The following is a 22887-nucleotide window of genomic DNA, read 5'->3' as shown; positions in this document are numbered from 1 at the left end:
CTGCCTGGGGGCTAAACTCACATTGTGTGCTGTTACCAGTTCACTGATTAGCACCAGTAAGTCAAAATTCCCCCTTGCATACAATTTTTATCAGCTGACACACACAATGTCGTAATACAGGCACTAAATATAGCAAAGAATTTTGCTCATTGGGATAGCTCAAACGTTCTGTGACTGGTCTGAGTACAGCTCTGACTGAGGGAGTCTAGGATGAGGGAGAATTGCCTTAAAATTAGAACTGAACCATCCTGAGGTGATGTCAGGAAGCACTTGTTCACACAGTGGTGGAAATCTGGAACTCTACACCTCTCCCCAGCACCAACCCCCACCCCCCAAACCCCCATAAAGCTGTTGTGGCTGAGGGTCTCAAAACCAAAACTCATAATTTTTTGTTTGGCAAAGTTACAGAACTGAGAGGGTAGTACTATGGAGTTATGACACAGATCAACCATGATCTAAGTGAATGACAGAATGGGTTTGAGGGATTGAATGGCCTCCTCCTATCTCTTTGTTCCTTGCTTCCTACGTTCCTATGAGTTCTCATCTTAGCTGGGTTGATGGTCATGAACATCATCTGGGTTTTTTTTATCACCACTCCATTGCTGGGATGGAGTCAGATAGGGTTAATTGACTATACCCGTCCATCCCTCTATTGGCTTTGAGTCTGTACAAAATTCGACCTTCCTTTAATGAGCACTTCAGAGGAGGCAATGGCCTAGTGGTATTATCACTAGACTATTAATCCAGAAACTCAGCTAATGATCTGGGAACCTGGGTTCAAATCCCACCACGGCAAGTGGTAGATTTTGAATTCAATAAAATATATCTGGAATTAAAAATCGACTGATGACTATGAAACCATTGTTGATTGTCGGAAGAACCCACCTGGTTCACTAATACATTTGGAATATTGTGTTCAGTTCTGGTCACCTCGTTATAAGGATGTGGATGCATGGGAGATAGTACAGAGGAGATCTACCAGGATGCTGCCTGGTTTGGAGGTTAGGTCTTATGAGGAAAGGTTGAGGGAGCTGGGCTGGCTTTTCTCTTTGGAGTGGAGGAGGATGAGGCGCGACTTAATAGAGGTTTATAAGAGGACGAGAGGGATTGATAGTCTCTGCACATCCACTCTATTTCCTTGGGTGGATTTAGCTGTTACGAGGGGGCATAACTATAAAGGTTCATGTTGGGAGATATAGGAGGGATGTCTGAGGTAGATTCTTTACTCAAAGTGGATGGGGTGTGGAATAGACTGCCTGCTGTGATAGTGGAGTCGGACACTTTAGGAACTTTCAAGCGGTTATTGGGTAGGCACATAGAGCACTCCAGAATTATAGGGAGGGAATAGCTTGATCTTGGGATTGGACATAGCTCGGCACAACATTGAGGGCCGAAGGGCCTGTACTGTGCTGTAATGTTCTATGTTTCCTACTACTCTCAAAGCAGAGGCTGTAATTCAATGGGTCAGAGCTGTGGAAAGACAGGACAACTTTAACATACTGGTTGGACAGTTAAACTTTTGCTACATCGGCGACAGGTGCACAAGTCCAATTGTAATCAACAGCATTGACTGAACTGTCTTCTTCCCATCTACTACATGTACAGCCACAGGAATAGAAGACAATACATGCACGTTTGAGGAACCATTTTGAAATTGTACCTTTGAAATAAATTGTCAAATCCAGGAAATTTAGTATTTGAGAAAATTATTTTTTAAAAAGGATCTCCGCCATTTCAGATAAATTGAATTATTGGCACTGAATAAAATTATGATCCAAATATCACAAAGCTAAATGATTCTTTTGTATTTTAAAAATTGAATCTGATTATTTGAACTAATTTAATCTAACAATGAACTATGTGAAGAAGGAACAATTTTTCCCTCATGCTTGTTATTTGACACATGACCCATATTTTCAACCCCAGCCTCGTGGCTCTATCTAAACCACCGTATGAACACATCCCAGCCTGTGGCTGATCCATAAGTCAACGTGATTCTCTATTCTGCAGCTATTTGTTTTTGAATGGCTTATATTTTTAATTATGATTAATTAACCATTATTAATGGTTAGCACTGCTGCCTCACACTGGGACCTGGGTTTGATTCCCAGCTTGGATCACTGTCTACGTGGAGTCTGCATAGGTTTTCTCCGGGTACTCTGATGTCCTCCCACAGTCCAAAGATGTGAGGTTAGGTGGATTGGCTATGCTAAATTGTCCTTTAGTGTTAGTGGGACCAGCTAGGGTAAATGTGTGGGGTTATGGGGATAGGGTCTGAATGGGATTGTGGTCGGTGCAGACTCGATAGGCCAAATGGCCTCCTTCTGCACTGTAGAGATTCTATGACGAGGGGAATTTTACAGTAACTTCATTGCAGTGCTAATGTAAGCCTACTTGTGACTAATAAATAAACTTCTTAAAAAAAAGTGGGCCAGTTGTTGACTACTGGGAGTGTAGACATAGGGCTGGAAGAAATGCATGAAAGAGGAAAAGGTGAGCTTTATGGTGAAATTAGCAATCTTGCCATGGACATGGCTAACAAGGATGCAGATTGTTCAGAGAGCATTCTTGACAATTTGTCTTTTAACAAATGCTCAAATCAGGGATTCCAACAATCAATGGGGAAATCTAACCACGAAGTGTCAAATGCATGGATTATAATTTTAATGGTCAAGGAAAAGAGATGGAGGTGGAGGTAGATCAGAGGAAGGGGAGGATGTGGCAGTGGAAGTGGAGAGTGGAGCCAAAGGCAAAGGATCTTCATCTGTGGGCTAAGCAAACATGCACTGGGTACAACTTATCTTCCTTTCCCATCTGTACAAATTGTCCTCAATAGATTAAAAAGGACAAGGCCAATGACTTACTTTTATTTACTGGACGAGAATCAACTGTTGACATGACTGCAATATATCACAAGTCTAAGTATTCAACGGTAGTGGTCAGTGCTGGCTGCTGAATATGCTGTGCAAAGCTGGAGAATGCCACGTACCTCACCATACCAGTGAATAGCTAACGCGACCTGGCATCCTCCAGCAGGAAAATACAAACACCCGAGTTCTTGTTTAACATTAATTGCAACCATTTGCCACAAACAACCAAGAGCCTCCACAATCACTGTGTTATCCTATAAACCACTCAATTTAAAACATTCTAACTTCATAATTTGTTAAACTATGATTTGAGTATTCAGCTACCAGGTTGTTTGCCTGCTAAGAGCCACGGTTCCTTCAGAAATTTCCTGAAAATGGTCAGAAATTGGGGGTTGGAAGAAGGCTGTGGAGTTTGAAGGATGACAGCTGAGGTGAATAATTCAAAGGGATTTAGGGAGGGGAGATGAAGAGAAATTTTAAGTCCTTTGGTAGAAGAATCTAGAACAAGGCAACATAATCTTAAAAAAATGCATGTAGGCCATTTTGGATTGAAAGCAGTAAGCATTCTTTTACACAAAGGATAGGATGCATCTAGAACACTTCCCAGGTGGTGTCAGCAGCCAAGTTACTTCCAAGACTCTGATTATTAGACAAAAGCATCAAGGGATATGGAGATGAGCAACTGTGTGGAATTTGCACATTCTCCTCGTGTCTGTGCGAGTTTCCTCCGGTTTCCTCCCACAATCCAAAGATGTGCAGGTTAGGTTGATTGGCTAAGCTAAAATTGCCCCTTAGTGTCCTGAGACGTATAGGTTAGAGGGATTAGTGGGTAAATATCTAGAGATATGGGGATAGGACCTGGGTGGGATTGTGGTCAGTGCAGACTTGATGGGCCAAATGGCCTCTTTCGGTACTGTAGGGTTTCTATGAACTGAGCTTCAGATGCAGATCAGCCATGACTTAGTGAATGACAAATCAGGTTCAAGAGATTAAGTGGCCTACTCCCATGTTCTTAAACTAGACTTTCACCTCTGGGATTTACAATCAAGTCCAACCCAAACTCATTTGGCTGAATATACGCAACTCTTTTGAGTTAACCAATTAAACCAAGTTAGACAAATAGAGGGACAAAATTAAAAAAAGAGAAACTGCCCTAAACAGAAACAGATTTCAATTTTAACTCAAACCATCAAACCAAAATATGATTAAAAGAGTCAATAAGGCTGCCCAGTCCCTGCGGTGCCCAACAGGCATGGCAGGCCTTTATGATGTCATGAACACTGCATGCTCCCACTACAGGGACACCTGGTCACAAATGTAGCCAACGGTAGAGGGGCAGAAGCTGAGTGCATCTATTGCAAATGAATTTGGAGAAACATTATTCTAATTACCAATTAGCAAAGTCATGCAACATTAAAAAAAACTTCATAACCAGCATATGTAATCAGTGAAGAAAGACTCTTGTGACAGTGAGTGGATTTGACTACATGTACCAGAAGTGAAAACACAGTGACTATCACATCATACCAACCAGCCCCCTTCCAAATTTATGAAGGCAAATTGGCAGAGACACCACAAAGTGTTAGATGCCACACAACAGGCACTTTACTGCTAGGCAGCACAATGGTACGGTGGTTAGCACCACTGCCTCACAGCACGAGGGATTCCCAGCTTGTGTCACTGTGTGGAGTTTGCACGTTCTGTGGGTTTTCTTCAGTTTCCTCCCACAGTTCAAAGTAATGTGGGTTAGGTGTATTGGTCATAATAAATTGTCCCTTAGTGTCAGGGGGACTAGCTAGGGTAAATGCATGGGATTGTGGGGGTAGGGTCTGGATGGGCCTGTGATTGTTGCAAACTCGATGGGCCGAATGGTTTCCTTTTGCACTGCAGGATTCTATGATTTACTGAAGGACTTTGTTGGGCAATGAATTTATACCTACTTTGGGAGTGGCTGCTTCTGACCACCAGTGTCCAAGATAGAACGTGATCCATTTTCTATCTTTATCTCCACATGCAAAATGACGAGATCCAGGTCCCAATTCCAGTACTGATGAAGACAAGTTTTTTTTCAGGTGTATCTCTAGAGACAGAGGTATAGGAGTGTACACATGCGCATGTTGGGGAAGGGGGCTGTTGCTAATGAAATCCCAAAAATTGTCTCCACTTTCCAAAAGATTCCCAACTTCTACCAGAGCAGAGGTGGCTGTTTTGATTTGCCATGACATCAAATCCATTGACCCTAGGACAAATTGGGAGGGGGGGGACAAGGGGGTAAGAGAGAAAATCAGATCACTTCAGCCAGTACCATCCAGCCTAACCATATCTCAAATACAGATCTCACAGCCCAGGCCAACACCGAGCACTTTACCACTGCTCCTGTTCCACTTAAAATCACCAACTGTTGAGTGTCAAGCAATTTTGGACAAGATCTGCAAATCCATCACCCCCCCAATCCCACCAGTCTGCACCGCCTAGGATAACCAATTGGACCCAAGCTAAGGTAGAGTCGAGTCAAATCAAAGCCTGTTGTGGAAAATTGTCTTAAGTCAACAATAGCAGGGTCTGCAAATCAGTATTCAAAACACTCATCTCAATTCAGATGTAGACAAACTGTTTGTCTATGTAAGTCAGCGCACCTCAAATTCATTCAATGTGAAATGGAGTTAGGGATGCAATTCTATATAGGAATTGGCTATTTTACTGCAGAGTTTACTTTGCACTACCTGTAGTCTCAAATTAAGTTCTAATATCCCCATTTTAACCATGCCACCTGATGTCATGTCCAATGTACGTTGGCAGCAGACATCAACAGGATGTGGGTTTCCGACTGCCTTCAAATGGCAGCTTGCTATACCCGAATGTTTATTGTGTCCCGTTTCTAATGGACAACTCCAAGAACTGGATAGTATTACAAAGACTACACATAGTTGAAACCAACATACCTGACAGGATGAGAGAGACAACAACCAAATGTTTGAAAGCAATTTATTGCCCAATGAACCGCGGAGTAAATTCATCCAAATGATACCAAATCAGACTGCTTAAATGGGAGAGGCAGGCACAGGGTGAAAGTGGTGAACAGCAAGATTAGGATTTACATTCAGGAACTCTTTTGTCAGAGTGAATGGTCAACATTAACGACCAGTTATTAGTTAGGGGAGTAATATCACATAAAAAACTCCATAAAATGTAATGATGGCAACTGTGTGGTTCCTTTTGGATGCACAAGCTATGATAGGCCAAATGGTCGTCTCTATCTACTTTCGATTGTTTTTGAAAAGCAATTGTAAACACTTCATGCACAGAACTCATTCCCTTTCTGTCCTGAAGGCAACAACTCAATCCAGTGTAGGTTGCTGATGCCCTGCTTTCCCATGCAAGTACCTTCCTTCACAAATGAGGCAACTTGTCATCAAGCTAATCAATATTGGGAAGCCTCAGTTCTCACTGCAAACTGAATATCTCCACACTTTTGTCTGATTGAATGGGCGAGGGGGAGGTGTCAAGGGAATATTAAAGAGGAGTGGGAACACTAGCTGATGATTTTTTACACATTTTTTAACCCAAGGGTGCTGAGATCAAGGGTAATGTGGCAGTGGTGTGTGTCCCCTCTGCCCTGCTCAAACCAGCCAATTTGGGAACTTCCTGATCTCTCTGGCTCTAACTGAACCACAGAGAATTGAGAATGCGGCAAAGAAACAACAATGCAACCTACAGGAGAAAACATCAGAAAACAGATGCCTTGATGCATTAAACTCAGAACAAAAAAAAAACAAAAACGCAACAGAAGAGTAACTAGAGGGCAACTTTAGCTTTAGGACTAGAGGGCACAGCCTCAAGATAAGGGGCGGGGGGCAGTTTAGAACAGAGTTGAGGAGGAACTTCTTCACTCAAAGGGTGGTGAATCTCTGGAATTCCCTGCCTGTTGAAGTGGTGGAGGCTGCCTCACTAAATATATTTAAGACGCGGGTAGATAGGTTTTTGGTAGGCAAGGGGATTAAGGGTTATGGGGAGAAGGCGGGAAAGTGGAACTGAGCCACTTCAGATCAGCCATGATCTTATTGAATGGCGGGGCAGGCTCGAAGGGCTAGATGGCCTACTCCTGCTCCTATTTCTTATGTAGAAATTCTTGTCAATCCAATAACAGGCTGAACAGTGGTAGTTTCACCTGCCTGAGGAACCTGTTCTGAAATTAATAATTACACATCATTCCAAACTGCTTTTGTAAACCTTCAACCAACTTTTAATACAGAAAAACAAAGTAGACTGCCCTGCAATTAAACTGAACGTCGAAAAACAACTTTGCATTTCTGTAGTGGATTTTGCGAACTAAGGACATCATCTTTTGAAGTGTAATGTAGAAAATGTGCAGCAAGTTTCTGCAAAACAAGGTCCCACAAAGAACAATGTGATAATGACCGGTTCACCTGTTTGTTTTAGTTGCTGGTTAAGGAATAAATCCTGGCCAGGACACCAAGGTAACGTACCCACCTGTTTTTTTTTTAAGAACAGTTTTAATTTGATCTCAAGTCTCTGAATCAGCAGAGAATGGTGCTTAGCTCCTGCGTCAGAGACACAGGTACTCCTCAATGCTTGAGCCACAGCTGACACCCAAGAAAGTGTTTAATTAAGGCAACACATCTCTCAGCAATGCTTTGAAACTCTTTGCATACAATGAATTATTTGATATTCAATAGCCATGTTGTAGGCAGGTATGGCAACCATTTTGTGCATAGCCAACAGCCTCAAGACAAATGACCAATTAACTAAACCATTTTTCTTCCCAGTGTTTTTTTGTGTCCCACCACCACCAAACTCCAGAGACACGTTGACCAGGATACTGGATGAACTTCCCCTGCTCTTCCACAAGCAGAGTAATGGCATCTCACCTTCGTCTGAGGCAGGTGGGGCAGTCAGGCCTCAGCACATACAAACATTTCCTAGGTAAAGGACATAACAATAAGTAGGATTGCATAGGAAAGAAAACAGACAGGGGGTGTTGCACAAGAGGAATCTTCATTCTTCATTGTGCCTTCAGAAAAGAAAGGAAGAATATTGGGACAGGGAAGACAAAGAGTTTGATTTTTGCCAAATGGAAACCAAATGTGCTGAGGCTCATTTGAACTCAACAAACCACTTAAGCAGTGAAAGAGCAGGCTTCATACAGCTGTTTTTCTTTCTCAGCCCCCAGTGAAAGAAAGGGGTAACCCCTCATAATTCACCCCCCCCTCCCAACACCCGACATGTAATCACAGCAAGCTCACACTATGCAGGTAATGATTTACACCATTCAACAAGGTTTCCAGACAACAAGCCTTCTTTTTCTTGCAAATTACGTAGAGTTGTAGTACAATTACTTCTCTTTATGATCTCGTAGCTCTTTGGTACAATGCACATACAAAGCGAAGCTAAAACCTGGAAGGCACGAGCATGTGAACCAGTTAAAGGCAATGAGACCAAGTTAAACACAGGGCAAAAAGTCTAAAGAAGAAACTGGGATTCAAGAATCCAGTGGTGAGCCAACAAGAGCCTGGTAGCCTCTTGGGGCTGAAATTCCTAATCGTTAATCCACAAGATGATGGCTTTAAACTATAATCAAAAATTAAATCCAGATGACATCCTCTCTCTCCAGCTGCTCCCAAAACGAGAACAAACAGCATTTCCACAACTATTCCTGCGCATCAGCTGAACATTTACAGAGATGAACTGGAGCTGTACACTTACTGCCATCTCCATCACACTTTGTTAGTCTGAATTATACTGTTTAGACAGCCTCAAAGCAGACATTTTGTATAGAACTCCTCCCTCATGTGACATCATCAATGGGGAATGATACCCACAAATCACTGCCCCACAGATGATGTCACAGGGGAAAGAAACAAACATTCTGCCTCCTGCAATTCTTCCCAATGTCAGCCTCATGGAGAATAACTACCCCGTGCCATTCAGCTTTGCACCAAGTTCCTTTGATCTCTGGTAGAATCCAGTTTGGATGTTGAAATTAGCCTCAGAGATAAGAAGAGTAACACAGGGTTTCTAATGAGTGTGACAGAGCAAGCAGAGGGCAATTTGCATCAGTTGAACTGTACCCCAGCAAGAGTCAGCATATTTGGAGGAAGGAGAAATTGGTAAAATGAACATTCATAAAGTAGGAAAACGAGGAGTGGCAGAACAGCAATCTGTCGCTGCTCCAAACATACTGGGCGAGATTTCCTGGTCACACTTGCCTTGAAACCGGAAAATCCCACCAGGTCAACAGACTTTCCCATGGTCTGCATCTTGCCTGCTCCGATTCCTGTGGTGGGAAGAACTCACCTCACCATGTACGAACATAATGGGGAAACGAGCAAGGTTTGAACTCATAGCAATGGACAAATCATCCGCACATTTAAATATCAAGACACATGGAACAGAATTAGCACCAAGCACTACCAGGTTAGGTCTGATAAAGAGTGGACACTGACTGCAGTTCTCCCTCGATTGTGCCCCAACTATTTGCCTCAGTTCATACCACAGGACAGTACTCTCAATTGAGCATACCTCTATTTCCTACAACAGCTATCCTGCTATCACAGAGAGCAGTTTTATATTTTTGCTCTTGCCCCAGGACTCAGGGATGAAAGAGCAGAATAGGACCTAGTGCAACACCCACACTCCTTACAGATGTTCACACTCTCTCTGGTGAATACCCACTCTTTGGCACAGTACCAAGCCACATGGTACAGAAAGATCCCAGATGTATGCTTATCTATTAGCAGTACTCAGACAGTGACTTTCAGCCACTCCACGCTTCCTCTCAGACCAATTCCACTGGTAAAACTCAGAGGGATTAAGTATTTGTTTTGCTGGGTCAAGATATGGAAAGGGGAAGACTTGAGAATCATAGAATCCCTACACTGCAGAAAGAGGTCACTTGGCCCATCGAGTCTGTACCAATCACAGTCCCTCCCAGGCTCTATTACAAGAGGTTATTACAGAAGGTCAGGGGGGCATGGAGTTGGGGGTAGGGTGTTAGCGTGGATAGGGGATTGGCTGTCAAATAGGAGGCAGAGAGTGGGGGTCAATGGGTGCTATTCGGATTGGCGGTTGGTGACTAGTGGAGTGCCCCAGGGGTCGGTGCTGGGGCCTCAGCTATTTACCATTTATATAGATGATCTGGAGGAGGGAACCGAGTGTATGGTGTCGAAATTTGCTTATGACACCAAGATTGGTGGAACGGCAAATTGTGCGGAGGGTGTGGACAGTCTGCAGAAGGATCTAGATAGGCTGGGCGAATGGGCCAGGAACTGGCAAATGGGATTTAATGTTGGCAAGTGTGAAGTTGTCCACTTTGGTAGGAAGGACTATTACTTACATGGCGAAAAACTGCAGCACGCGATGGTGCAGAGGGACCTCGGGGTCCTTGTGCATGAGTCGCAAAAACCCAGCCTGCAGGTGCAGCAGGTGGTCAGGAAGGCGAATGGGATGCTGGCCTTCATAGCGAGGGGAATTGAGTATAAAAGTAGGGAGGTCTTGCTGCAACCGTACAGGGCACTGGTGAGGCCGCAGCTAGAGTACTGTGTGCAGTTTTGGTCGCCGCACTTACGCAAGGATATTTTGGCCTTGGAGGGAGTGCAGAGGAGGTTTACTAGGCTGATACCGGAGTTGAGGGGATTGAACTATGAGGAGAGGCTGAATAAACTAGGCTTGTACTCGTTAGAGTTTAGAAGAATGAGGGGAGATCTCATTGAGACGTACATGATGATGAATGGGATGGATAGGATAGAGGTGGAGAGGCTCTTCCCGCTCAGAAAGGACAGTAGGACTAGAGGGCACAGCCTCAAGATAAAGGGGGGGCGGTTTAGAACGGAGTTGAGGAGGAACTTCTTCACTCAAAGGGTGGTGAATCTCTGGGATTCTCTGCCCGTTGAAGTGGTGGAGGCTGCCTTGCTAAATATATTTAAGACGCGGGTTGATAGGTTTTTGATAGGCAAGGGGGTTAAGGGTTATGGGGAGAGGGCGGGAAGGTGGAACTGAGACACGACAGATCAGCCATGATCTTATTGAATGGTGGGGCAGGCTCGAAGGGCTGGATGGCCTACTCCTGCTCCTATTTCTTATGTTCTTATAACCCCACTTATTTACCCTGCTAACCCCTGACACTAAGAGGCAATTTAGCATGGCCAATTAACCTAACCCGCACATCTTTGGGCTGTGGGTGGAAACCAGAGCACCCAGAGAAAATCCATGCAAACGGAGAACGTGCAAACTCCACATAGACAATGACTCAAGCTAGGAATCGAACCCAGGTCCCTGGTATTGCAGGTCCCGGGTGAGACCTTGCCATATTTGGTTACGTATTGTTATATTTCAGGAATTTTGTTAGTTTATTTTATTACTGTCTCAAGTAGGCTTACATAAACACAACAATGAAATTACTGTGAAAATCCCCGAGGTCGCCACACTCTGATGCCTGTTCGGGTACACAGAGGGGGAATTTAGCATGGCCAATGCACCTAACCAGCATGTCTTTCAGACTGTGGTAGAAAACTGGAGCACCCAGAGGAAACCCACACAGTCACGGGGAGAATGAGGAAACCCACACAGACACGGGGAGAATGTGCAAACTTCACACAGACAGTTACCCAAGCTGGGCATTGAACCCGGGTCCCTGACGCTGTGAAGCAGCAGTGATAACTGCTGTGCCAAGAATTAAACCAGGAGAATGTACCATGCCTCTGGAGATTAGATGTTCCAGTAATGTTCATTTTTGCTGCTGACTGAATATTTTTTCTGATCATTTACTGTCTTCGTGTAAATCAGCTGGCCAATATTGGTCATCCATGTAGTGATCAACATCAGGGTTCGTTTCAGTGGCCACGTGTTCATGTTCTACCTTCGGCAGAAGTTCGCACAGGCTCTGCTCCCACTGAGCTCTAACCAGTTGATACAAATCCATGGTGGCAAAGGCATCCTCAGTAGAACAGTGCCCACCTCTGCCAACCTGTTGGAACAAGAGGAAATCAATCAACAGCCAATCAAAAGAGAAAATAGAAGCAAAAGATGGTTCTGGGAACCCGGGTTCGAATCCCACCACGGCAGTTGGTGGGATTGAAATTCAATAAAAAATACCTGGAATTAAGAATCTACTGATGACAATGAAACCGTTGTCAATTATCAGAAAAACCCGCCTGGGTCACTCATGTCCCTTTAGGGAAGGAAATCTGCCGTCCTTACCTGGTCTGGCCTACATGTGACTCCAGACCCACAGCAATGTGGTTGACTTTCAACTGCCCTCCAAGAGCAACTAGGGATGGGCAATAAACGCTGTCCAGTCAGCGACACTCATGTCCCATCACTGAATTTTAAAAAAGGTCATTCGGCCCGATGAACCTGCTCCTTCACCTTGATCATCAAATTCAACATCCTGATCTTGCTTCCCCCACCCCACCATATCACTTTAGCCCCAAGAGCTAAGAGGAGGAAAATATTTCTCTGACCCCATTCCCAATCCTAAGCAAATTATTCCTCCTCTGCTCCGAAGAGCAGACTGACAGGACACAGCTGCCAATAAAACTAATAAACAATCACCTCGTCCAGAGGCCCATGTTGCATACACAACTGGAACGACAGAGGTTGAGGGGTGACCTGATAGAAGTCTACAAGATTATGAGGGACACGGACAGAGTGGATAGTCAGAAGCTTTTTCCCCCAAGGCGAAACAGTCAATTACTAGGGGGCATAAATTTAAGATGTGAGGGACAAGGTTTAAAGTAGATGTACAAGGCATGTTTTTTTTGACAGAGTGGTGGGTGTCTGGAACTTGCTGCCGGGGGAGGTAGTGGAACAGGTACAACAGTGATTTTTAAGGGGTGTCTGGACAAATACATGAATAGGATGGGAATAAAGAGATACGGTCCCCTGAAGAGTCAGGGATTTCAGTTCAGTCGGACAGCCTGGTCAGTGCAGGCTTGGATGGCCAAAAGGCCTGTTCCTGTGTTGTAATTTTCTTTGTTCTGAGGCTGGACAGTAAGGGGTGGCAGGCACTTCAACCGTGATGGGCACCACAGCCAAATCTCATCTCACTCTCACCAGACACCCACATCTGTACAGATACCAGCAGTAGTCCCTACTTGCTTGGGAACCTGGCCAGATCCCTTCCCCTAATCAATGACATTTGCACCATTCCAACTACTGCTCTGAGAGACTAGAGTCAAGCCTAGCACCTTATGGATTGTGTACATTGATGCCAAACCACTCAGTTTACCTCTGGTGGTACTAATGGTGGCACAAGACCCACATGATGTAGAGTGGCTCAAGGTTGGCACTTCAATCTCTCAGCCTTTATCTTCTAACTGCTTCTCATAACTGTCATAATTATAGAGTTGCAACAGAGGATGCATTACACACAAAACCAGTTCCTTCCTGTCCAAAACAATTAGCTTTTAGTCTAATAAGGTACGGAAACTCAGCTGATGTGGAACCGCCTGGTTACTGCAGGAACAGAAAAAGACTTGTTTTCTGAAATCAGCTACTGGCAACAGTAAGAAGTCTCACAGCACCAGGTTATAGTCAAACAGGTTTATTTGAAATCACAAGCTTTCGGAGTGCTACTCCATCAGGTGTTAACTCACCTGAGGAAGGAACAGCACTCCGAAAGCTTTTGACTCCAAATAAACCTGTTTGACTATAATCTGGTGTTACAGGACTTTTTACTGTGTCCACCCCAGTATCTCCAGCTCTTGGCCAACAGAGTGTTGGACTGTCAATCAGAAACAACCAGCCTGCCTTAAAAGAGGCGGCGGCAATCCTGACTTTGTAGCTGAACTGGTCAGCTACAGAAAAACAGTAAAATTGCACATACACTACACAGAGTGGCTTCAGGCATGGCAGCATAGTGGTTAGCTTTGCTGCCTCACAGCGCCAGCACCTGGGCTTGGCTTACTATTTGTGCAGAATCTGCACGTTCTTCTATGCCTGCAGGGTTCCCCCTCAGTCTGAAAGATGTGCTGGTTAGGTGCATTGGCCAAGCTAAATTCTCTCTCAGTGTCCCCAAACAGACACCAGAGTGTGGCATCTAGGGGATTTTCACAGTAACTTCATTGCAGTGTTAAGGTTTTCCTACTTGTGACACCAATAAATAAACTTCTGATGCTGCCACTGGTGAGTCCACTTTAGGAAAACTGGTACACTCATTTGGTTTCAGGGTGGAATGTGTAGGTTCCAGGACTTGAGCACAAAATCTCTGCTGACAGGGTTTGCAATAGAGCTCCAGTGCAGAATGAGCAGATTGAGACTGGAACTGGTAGGAGTAATGGGATGGACTGTGGGCGAGGTCAGGCCAGAGATGGTGTTGGAGGTGCTGGAATGTTTGGTGGATGGGGAGGGGAAGGAAATGAAAAGCTAATCTGAGAACCTGTTGAGGCAGAAATCAATCACCAGTGACTACCCCTCAACAGTAAACAACTGGCTGTGATGTGGACGCAAGTTTAAAAACATGATCCAAATGCAAATTAAGTCTCACATGGCACGGAACATGCCTCTTTTGTACTACAATAATCAATGGGCTTTTTTATATTCATTCGTGGGACATGAGTGTTGCTGGTCAGCCAGCATTTATTGACCATTCCTTATTGCCTTGAGAAGGTGCTGGTGAGCTGCCTTCTTGAATCGCTGCAGTCCATGACCAGTGGGTTGACTCAATCCTGTTAGGGAGGAAATTCCAGGATTTTGACTCAGTGACTGCGAAGGGATGGCAATCTATTTCCAAGTCAGGATGGTGAGCGGCTCGGAGGGGAACTTGCAAGTGGCAGTGTTCCCATTTACCTGCTGCCCTTGTCCTTCTAGATAGTAGTGGTCGTGGGTTTGGAAGGTGCTTTCTAAGCATCATTGGTGAATTGCTGCAATGCATCATGTATATAGTACACACTGCTGCTGAGCGTCAGTGGTGAAGGGACTGAATGTTTGTAGAGGTGGTGCCAATCAAGTGGGCTTTGTCCTGGCTGGTGTCAAGCTTCAAGTGAGTGTTGTTGGAACTCCACCCATCCAGGCAAGTGGGGAGTATTCCATCACATTCCTGACTTGTGCCTTGTAGATGGTGGATATGCTTTGGGGAGTCAGGTCGTGAGTTATTCACCACGTAATTCCTAGCTTCTGACCTGCTCTTGTAGCCACTGTGTTTATGTGGTGAGTCCAGCTGAGTTTCTGGTCAATGGTAACCCCAAGGATGTTGACAGTGGGATTCAGTGATGATAATATCATTGAATGTCAGAGTGTCCCGTATTGGTGATAGTCATTGCCTGGCATTTGTGTGGCACAAATGTTACTTGTCATTTGTCAGCCCAAGCCTGGATATTGTCCAGAACTTATTGCATTTGAACATTGACTGCTTCAGCATCTGAGGAGTCGCAAATTGTGCTGAACATTGTGTGAACATTTTTCCAAGCTAGCTAGGGGAATGCAGCCAAGTAGAAAACCAAGGTTTTAGAGGAGAGCCGGTGGATGTGGTCTTTCTTGATTTTCAGAAGGCGTTTGACAAGGTACCTCACAAGAGGTTATTGCAGAAGGTCAGGGGACATGGAGTTGGGGGTAGGGTGTTAGCGTGGATAGAGGACTGGTTGTCAAATAGGAGGCAGAGAGTGGGGGTCAATGGGTGCTATTCGGATTGGCGGTTGGTGACTAGTGGAGTGCCTCAGGGGTCGGTGCTGGGGCCTCAGCTATTTACCATTTATATAGATGATCTGGAGGAGGGAACCGAGTGTATGGTGTCGAAATTTGCTGATGACACCAAGATTGGTGGAAAGGCAAATTGTGCGGAGGGTGTGGAGTGTCTGCAGAAGGATCTAGATAGGCTGGGCGAATGGGCCAGGGACTGGCATATGGAATTTAATGTTGGCAAGTGCGAGGTGGTCCACTTTGGTAGGAATAATGGTAGGAAGGATTATTACTTATGTGGAGAAAAACTGCAGCAGGCGATGGTGCAGAGGGACCTCGGGGTCCTTGTGCATGAGTCGCAGAAACCCAGCTTGCAGGTGCAGCAGGTGGTCAGGAAGGCAAATGGGATGCTGGCCTTCATAGCGAGGGGAATTGAATATAAAAGTAGGGAGGTCTTGCTGCGGCTGTATAGGGCATTGGTGAGGCTGCAGCTGGAGTACTGTGTGCAGTTTTGGGCGCCGTACTTACGCAAGGATATTTTGGCCTTGGAGGGAGTGCAGAGGAGGTTTACTAGGCTGATGCCGGAGTTGAGCTATGAGGAGAGGCTGAATAAACTAGGCTTGTAGTCGTTAGAGTTTAGAAGAATGAGGGGAGATCTCATTGAGACGTATAAGATGATGAATGAGATGGATAGGATAGAGGTGGAGAGGCTCTTCCCGCTCAAAGGACAGTAGGACTAGGGGGCACAGCCTCAAGATAAAGGTGGGGGGGGGGGGGGGGCGCGGTTTAGAACGGAGTTGAGGAAGAACTTCTTCACTCAAAGGGTGGTGAATCTCTGGAATTCTCTGCCCGTTGAAGTGGTGGAGGCTACCTCGCTGAATATTTTTAAGAAGCGGGTTGATGGGTTTTTGATAAAAGAGGGGGTTAAGGGTTATGGGGAGAGGGCAGGAATGTGGAACTGAGCCACGACAGATCAGCCATGATCTTATTGAATGGCGGGGCAGGCTCGAAGGGCCAGATGGCCTACTCCTGCTCCTATTTCTTACGTTCTTATGCTCTTATCACTAGCCCGATGTGCCGGGCTCCAATTTTACTGCACCTCTGCTCCAACGTAATACAACTCAACTCCCAGAGCAAAAGAATTAGTCAATTCACATACTAACCTGAATGTCTCTATGCAGAAGCTTCTTCGTCAGATTCTTCAGAGATGCACTGCGTTTGAGGTGAAAACCAGCTTTTGCCCTCAACATTTGGAACTGACTTGTGTCTCTTGTCAGACACCTCGGATGAAAATACTTCAGTGCTCTGAAGTCACTGCTAATTGCATGGCCTATCACAAGCTTATCCTTCAGGATCTTCACGATCTAAGTTGAAGCAGAAATTTAAAAACGTTAATGATCTTTCCAATTTACACACCACCCCCCCAACTCCCCGCCAGTCCTCCCAAGTCAATTTTCCAACTTGGATATAAATCGGCTGTTCCTCCATTATCAGGGAGGCGGTGGTGTAGCGGTATTGTCATTGGACGAGTAAGCCAGAGACCGAGACTAAGATGATGAAACTTGACTTAAAAGTCAATTAAGCCATTGTCATAAAAACCCACCTGGTTCACTAATGCTATCATCACCTGGCCTGTTCTACATGTGAATCCAGATCCATCGCAGTGATTTCTTTGACTCTTAAATGCCCTCAAATAGCAAGCCGCTCAGTTCAAAGACAATAAATGCCGGCCCAGCCAGCTTCACCCACACCCCACAAGTGATGCTTTTTTTAAAATCCTGAAATTCACTATCCAACAGCATTTCGCCACATAGACTACAGGTCATCATCTTAAGAGAAATGGAATAAATAGATATTGCGAGCGATAAAGAATTACTTTAAGGTTATTTCCATTTGGACATATCTGTGTGGTGTCTTTACAACCCAAAACAAAGCTTATGTTTCAATTTCAAAGTTCTGCAGAAGGGTCATTTAGATCCGAAATCTAATTAACTTTGTTCCTTTCCACTGACGCTGCCAGACCTGCTGAGTTTATCCAAGTTTTTATTTCCAATTTCAATGGTTGAATTACTGACCAGAATAAAAGGCTGTGTTTTGTTACTTGAATATAAACAAATATGGCAACAGCGTCTTCACTGCAACCCCAACTGGCCTGACCTCAACCACAGCCCACAAACCTATGCCACCATCCGAACGAGGACCCAGCATCAATCATTTCCTCATTCACTGCTGCCAATGCCCTTTCCTCTTTGCTGGCAAGACTAAATGCACACTGGGTGACTGATTTACAGAACACCTTTGTTTTATCTACTGGCATGACTCCTCCTCGTATGCCATGGTGAATTGGGGTGGGTGGTTTACGGGGATAGGGCCTGGGTATGACAGAGTTGGCAGACTCAATGGGCTGAATAGCCTTCTTCTGCTCTGTAGGGATTCAATGGTCTATGGTAATTGTAACGGTCATGCTTCCTCAGTTTGAAGGTTACCTGTTAGTGACACTGGGCCATCTAATGGTTTATTGGAACAGCACAGCAGCAACATCTCAAACAGTATACTTGTTTCTCACACTCATTCTATGGATGCTCCTGTGCTCAGTATTTGCAACATTTTGGGCTGAATTTTCTGAGGATTGGCAATCACCGTCTGATTGTCAATCCGTTCCTACTTACTTACTTTGCACCAGAGCTCCATCTTTACTGTCAGATACCAGTGAAATGGGAATGTCTGCTTCTCACTGCAGGGCGTGTCAATCCTCATCAGGTTCACTGCTCACTCGCTTAGTTTTGATCACAGTGCCTGAGGAGGATGTCCACTGGCCCTGTGTCACATACCTCCTGGAGGTCACTGACCCCACAGACTGAGAACCCCAGCTTGCATTTATATAGCACCTTTTAAACCTGACAATCCAAAATGCTTCCAAAACAAGTACTTCTGAATTGTGGGCATAGAAACTAGAAGCAGGAATAGACCATTCGGCCCTTCAAGCCTGCTATGCCATTCATTATCATCAAATTCAAAATCCTGATCTCCTCCCCCTTCTCCCATATCCCTTTAGTTCCAATTGTTGTTGCAATGTAGGAAATGTGGCAGCCAATTTGCACAAGATCCCACAAGCAGCAGTTTAAGTTTAAAGTTTATTTGTTAGTGTCATAAGTACATTAACACTGCAATGAAGTTACTATGAAAATCTCCTAGTCGCCACACTCCGGCACCTGTTCGGGTACACTGAGGGAGAATTTAGCATGGCCAAACTACCTAACTAGTATGTCTTATGGACTGTGGGAGGAAACCAGAGCACACAGAGGAAATCCACGCAGACACGGAAAACATGCAAACTCTGCACAGACAGTGACCCAAGCCACTGTGCCACCCCCTGTGTGATACTGAGCAGGTAATTTTAGTGATGCTGGTTAAAGAGTAACCAGTACACTGGGGAGGACCTCAACTCCTCCTTTGCGAAACAATGTCATGGGATCTATTACACCCACCCGGAAAGGTGCGCAGGATCTCTGTTTCGTCTCTTATCTGAAAGATGGCATCTCTGACAGAGTGGCATTCTCTCAGTACTGCACTGGGAGGGTTAGCCTGGATGCAGTCAGTGTTGAACTCATTTTTATTCATTTGTGCGACATTGGTGTCACTGACTGGCCAGCGTTTATTGCCCATCCCAAGTTGCCCTTATTCAGAGGACAGCTGGAGTCAACAACATCGGTATGGCTTTGGAGTCACATATAGGCCAGGTAAGGACAGCCGATTTCCTTTGCTAAAGGGCAATAGTGAACCAGAGGGAAATTTCACAATAACTTCATTGCAATGTTAATGTAAGCTTTACTTATGACTAATAAACTTTAGATGGGTTTTTCCAACAATCGGCAATGGTTTCATGGTCATCAGTAGATTCTTAATTCCAGATATTTTTTATTGAATTCAAATTCCACCATCTGCTGTGGTGGGGATCAAACCCTGGTCCCCACAACATTAGCTGGGTTTCTGGATTAATAGTCTAGCAGCAATACCACTAGGCCAACACCTTCCCTGACTTAAAGGACAAGAATGCTATAAATTGCACCCTCAAGATTTTTAATACACTGTTACGTGCTCAGTGAACCCACCTCCCTCTGCGCAACATCAAATTCAGTTGCAATCTTCATGTGCCACGGTCGGATGCCACTCCACCTGGTCCGGTAGTCAGTGATGGGATTCTCTGGCTTCACATACTTGTCGTAGATGACATCGCCCCGATCGTTGACGATACTGCACCTGGCCAGCTCGGAACAAGAGCCTTTGAGGCCCGTGCCCACCATCTCACAGTCAATCGCCACGCTGTTGGCAGGCGGGGGGCAGAAGTGTCGCCAGCGTACCGGGCAAAGGGCTGTGACTGGAGCCCTGGTGTTAGGATTTGTGGACTTTAGAGAAACAAGTGGCTGCTTTCAGTTTCAGGCTGGGAAGCACCAGACAAGGTGGAGTGATTTACATTCACGTCAGAAGTGCTCGGCTGCTCAGCATCTCTGGTACGAATCGTGTTGTTTAGTTTACTGGCACTTGGGCTGCATGTTTGGTTCAAAGATCTTTGCTTCTTTCTGAGCCGTCTCTGCTTCAGGATCTCCATTCTTCCCAAAAAAGCCTTCCTTTGCAAAAAGCATGTGCGCCGCCGACTCGGCTTCTTCTTACGTTTTGCACTGCACCCGTTGGGGCTCGGAGTCACACCAGGTGTGCAGCTGGTCAAGCTGGTGCACCCTTGCAGCATGCGCCTGGAAGGTGAGTCCCTGGAGACAGGGGGAGCCACTCTCTTGCCGGTCACACTTGGCATTCTTCAACCAGAGTCTAAACAGGTCTCAATCTGCAAACACAACAGAAAATCCTTTAATCATGGGAGGTACGGTCACAGCAATAATTTACCAGGTTGTAAAGTTAAAGTTGATTTATTAGTGTCACAAGTAGGCTTACGTTAACACTGCAATGAAGTTACTGCGAAAATGCCACACTTCAACACCCATTGGGGTACGCTGAGGAAGAATTTAGCATGGCCAATCCAAGTAACTGGAGCACCTGGAGGAAACCCACGCAGACACGAGGAGAAATTGCAGACTCCGCACAGTGACTCAAGCCAGGAATCAGACGTAGTCCCTGGCGACTGTGAGGCAGCAGTGCTAACCACCGTGTACAACAGAAACCTGAGTGCGAGATCTTGATATGGAAATGTATCACCCCCTGCCCCCACTCCCCCTACCCCCCCGCCCACACTCCCCCTACCCACTCCCCCCTACCCCCACGCCCCATTCCCCCCTTCACCCCCCCACCCCACACCCCATTCCCCCCCCCGTAACTACACCCATTCCCCCCGTCACCCCCCCCTTAACTACAACCCCATCCCCCCAACCCTCACCCCCCCCTTAACTACACCCCATCCCCCCAACCCACACCCCCCCCTCACCCCACCCCCACCCCACTCCCCCCCCTCACCCCACCCCCACCCCACTCCCCCCCCTCACCCCACCCCCACCCCACTCCCCCCCCTCACCCCACCCCCACCCCACTCCCCCCCCTCACCCCACCCCCACCCCACTCCCCCCCCCCCCTCCCCCACCCCCACTCCCCCCCCTCACCCCACCCCCCCCACTCCCCCCCTCACCCCACCCCCACCCCCACTCCCACTCCCCCACCCCACTCCCACTCCCCCACCCCACTCCCCCCCCTCACCCCACCCCCACCCCCCTCCCCCCCCTCACCCCACCCCCACCCCCACTCCCCCCCCTCACCCCACCCCCACCCCCACTCCCACTCCCCCACCCCACTCCCCCCCTCACCCCACCCCCACCCCCACTCCCCCCCCTCACCCCACCCCCACCCCCACTCCCCCCCTCACCCCACCCCCACCCCCACTCCCCCCCCTCACCCCACCCCCACCCCCACTCCCCCCCCTCACCCCACCCCCACCCCCACTCCCCCCCCTCACCCCACCCCCACTCCCCCCCCTCACCCCACCCCCACTCCCCCCCCTCACCCCACCCCCACTCCCCCCCCTTACCCCACCCCCACCCCCACTCCCCCCCCTCACCCCACCCCCACTCCCCCCCACTCCCACTCCCACTCCCCCCCCTCACCCCACCCCCGCGGGCGCCAACTCGGCGACGCAACAGCGCTCCCTCAGTACTGACCCTCCGACAACGCGGCCCTCCGACATTATGGCGCTCCCTCGGCGCTGACCCCCCGGCACTGCAGCCCCTCCCTCGGCGCTGACCCGTCCGACAGTGCGACGCTCCCTCAGTACTCACACTTACCGGCCGCGCAGTCCTCCTGATCGCCGCGTGGCTCTCCACCTCCTACGCATTGGTCCGCTCCCCGCGCGCGCCCACCTCCCCCTCGCCCCCATTGGAGGAAACTGTTCACCGGTCCGTCCTCTGATTGGCTACTCCAGACCGGCTCTCATTGCATTGGCTGTTCCTGTCCAACATCACAAAGGGCTCCGTGCGTCACCGGTGTGTCATTTAAGAAGCGGCAAGAGGGTTCCTGTGCCTGCCAGCGCCAGTCACAGCCCCGCCTGCGGCCGGAGACCAGAAGGGCGACTGTGAAGCTCTTATAAATCTGTGCAGAAGGTGCAATTAACAGTTTACAATGAACTGGTGCAAACTCTTTATCACTAGGAATTGAAACAGGAAAATGACTATTCAAAACGACCAAGAAAGATAGGAACAGCAGTATATAATAGAATCATACAGTGCAGAAGAGGCCCTACACCCCTTCAAGTCCACACCAACGCATCAGAAGTTTAAAGTTTTGGTGTCAAAAGTAGGCTTATATTAATGTTGCAATGAAGTTACTGTGAAAAATCCCCTATTTCTACATATTCAGATATACTGAGGGAGAATTTAGCATGGCTGATGCATCTAACTAGCACGTCTTGGACTGTGGGAGGAAACCTAGTAAGAAATCTCACATCACCAGGTTAAAGTCCAAAAGTTTTATTTGGTAGCAAAAGCCACTAGCTTTCAGAATGCGAGTTTAGGTGCATCTCTAACCTATCCGAAGCATAACCTATGCGAAGCATAGGTTAGGGATGTGTATTGTCTCCAGACAGGACAGTTAGTGAGATTTTAGTCAGACATCTCTTTAACCTGTGCTTAAGCCTCGCTCCACTCACATTGTCTGTACCTTTAAGACTTGATTACCTGTAAAGACTCGTATTCCAACCATTATTTTGTAAATTGAGTTTGTGTCTTTATGTGCCCTGTTTGTGAACAGAACTCCCATTTACCTGACAAAGGAGCAGAGCAAATCAACCTGTTGGACTTTAACTTGGTGTTGTGTGATTTTTCACTGCGTTTACCCCAGTCCAACGCCAGCATCTCCATGTCATGACTACCATCGGAGGAAACTTATGCAG

The 22887-nt window shown here is 46.7% G+C and overlaps 1 pseudogene across 1 annotated transcript; it reads right to left on the bottom strand.

Annotated features, from left to right (window-relative positions):
- Positions 1-5839: 5839 nt before the first annotated feature.
- On the bottom strand, positions 5840-21716 carry LOC145359693 (apoptosis-enhancing nuclease-like; annotated as a pseudogene). Its single transcript, XR_013889620.1, has 4 exons — positions 21662-21716; positions 19616-20343; positions 16667-16867; positions 5840-11853 (listed from the first exon to the last, which is right to left on the bottom strand). The product of XR_013889620.1 is annotated as an apoptosis-enhancing nuclease-like (transcript).
- Between the last annotated feature and the right edge of the window lie 1171 nt (positions 21717-22887).

This window comes from Carcharhinus amblyrhynchos, chromosome 28 (genome assembly GCF_965287045.1).
Source record: "Carcharhinus amblyrhynchos chromosome 28, sCarAmb.v2.hapA, whole genome shotgun sequence".
Classification (NCBI taxonomy): Eukaryota; Metazoa; Chordata; class Chondrichthyes; order Carcharhiniformes; family Carcharhinidae; genus Carcharhinus; species Carcharhinus amblyrhynchos.
This window is presented reverse-complemented; position numbering and strand designations above follow the sequence as displayed.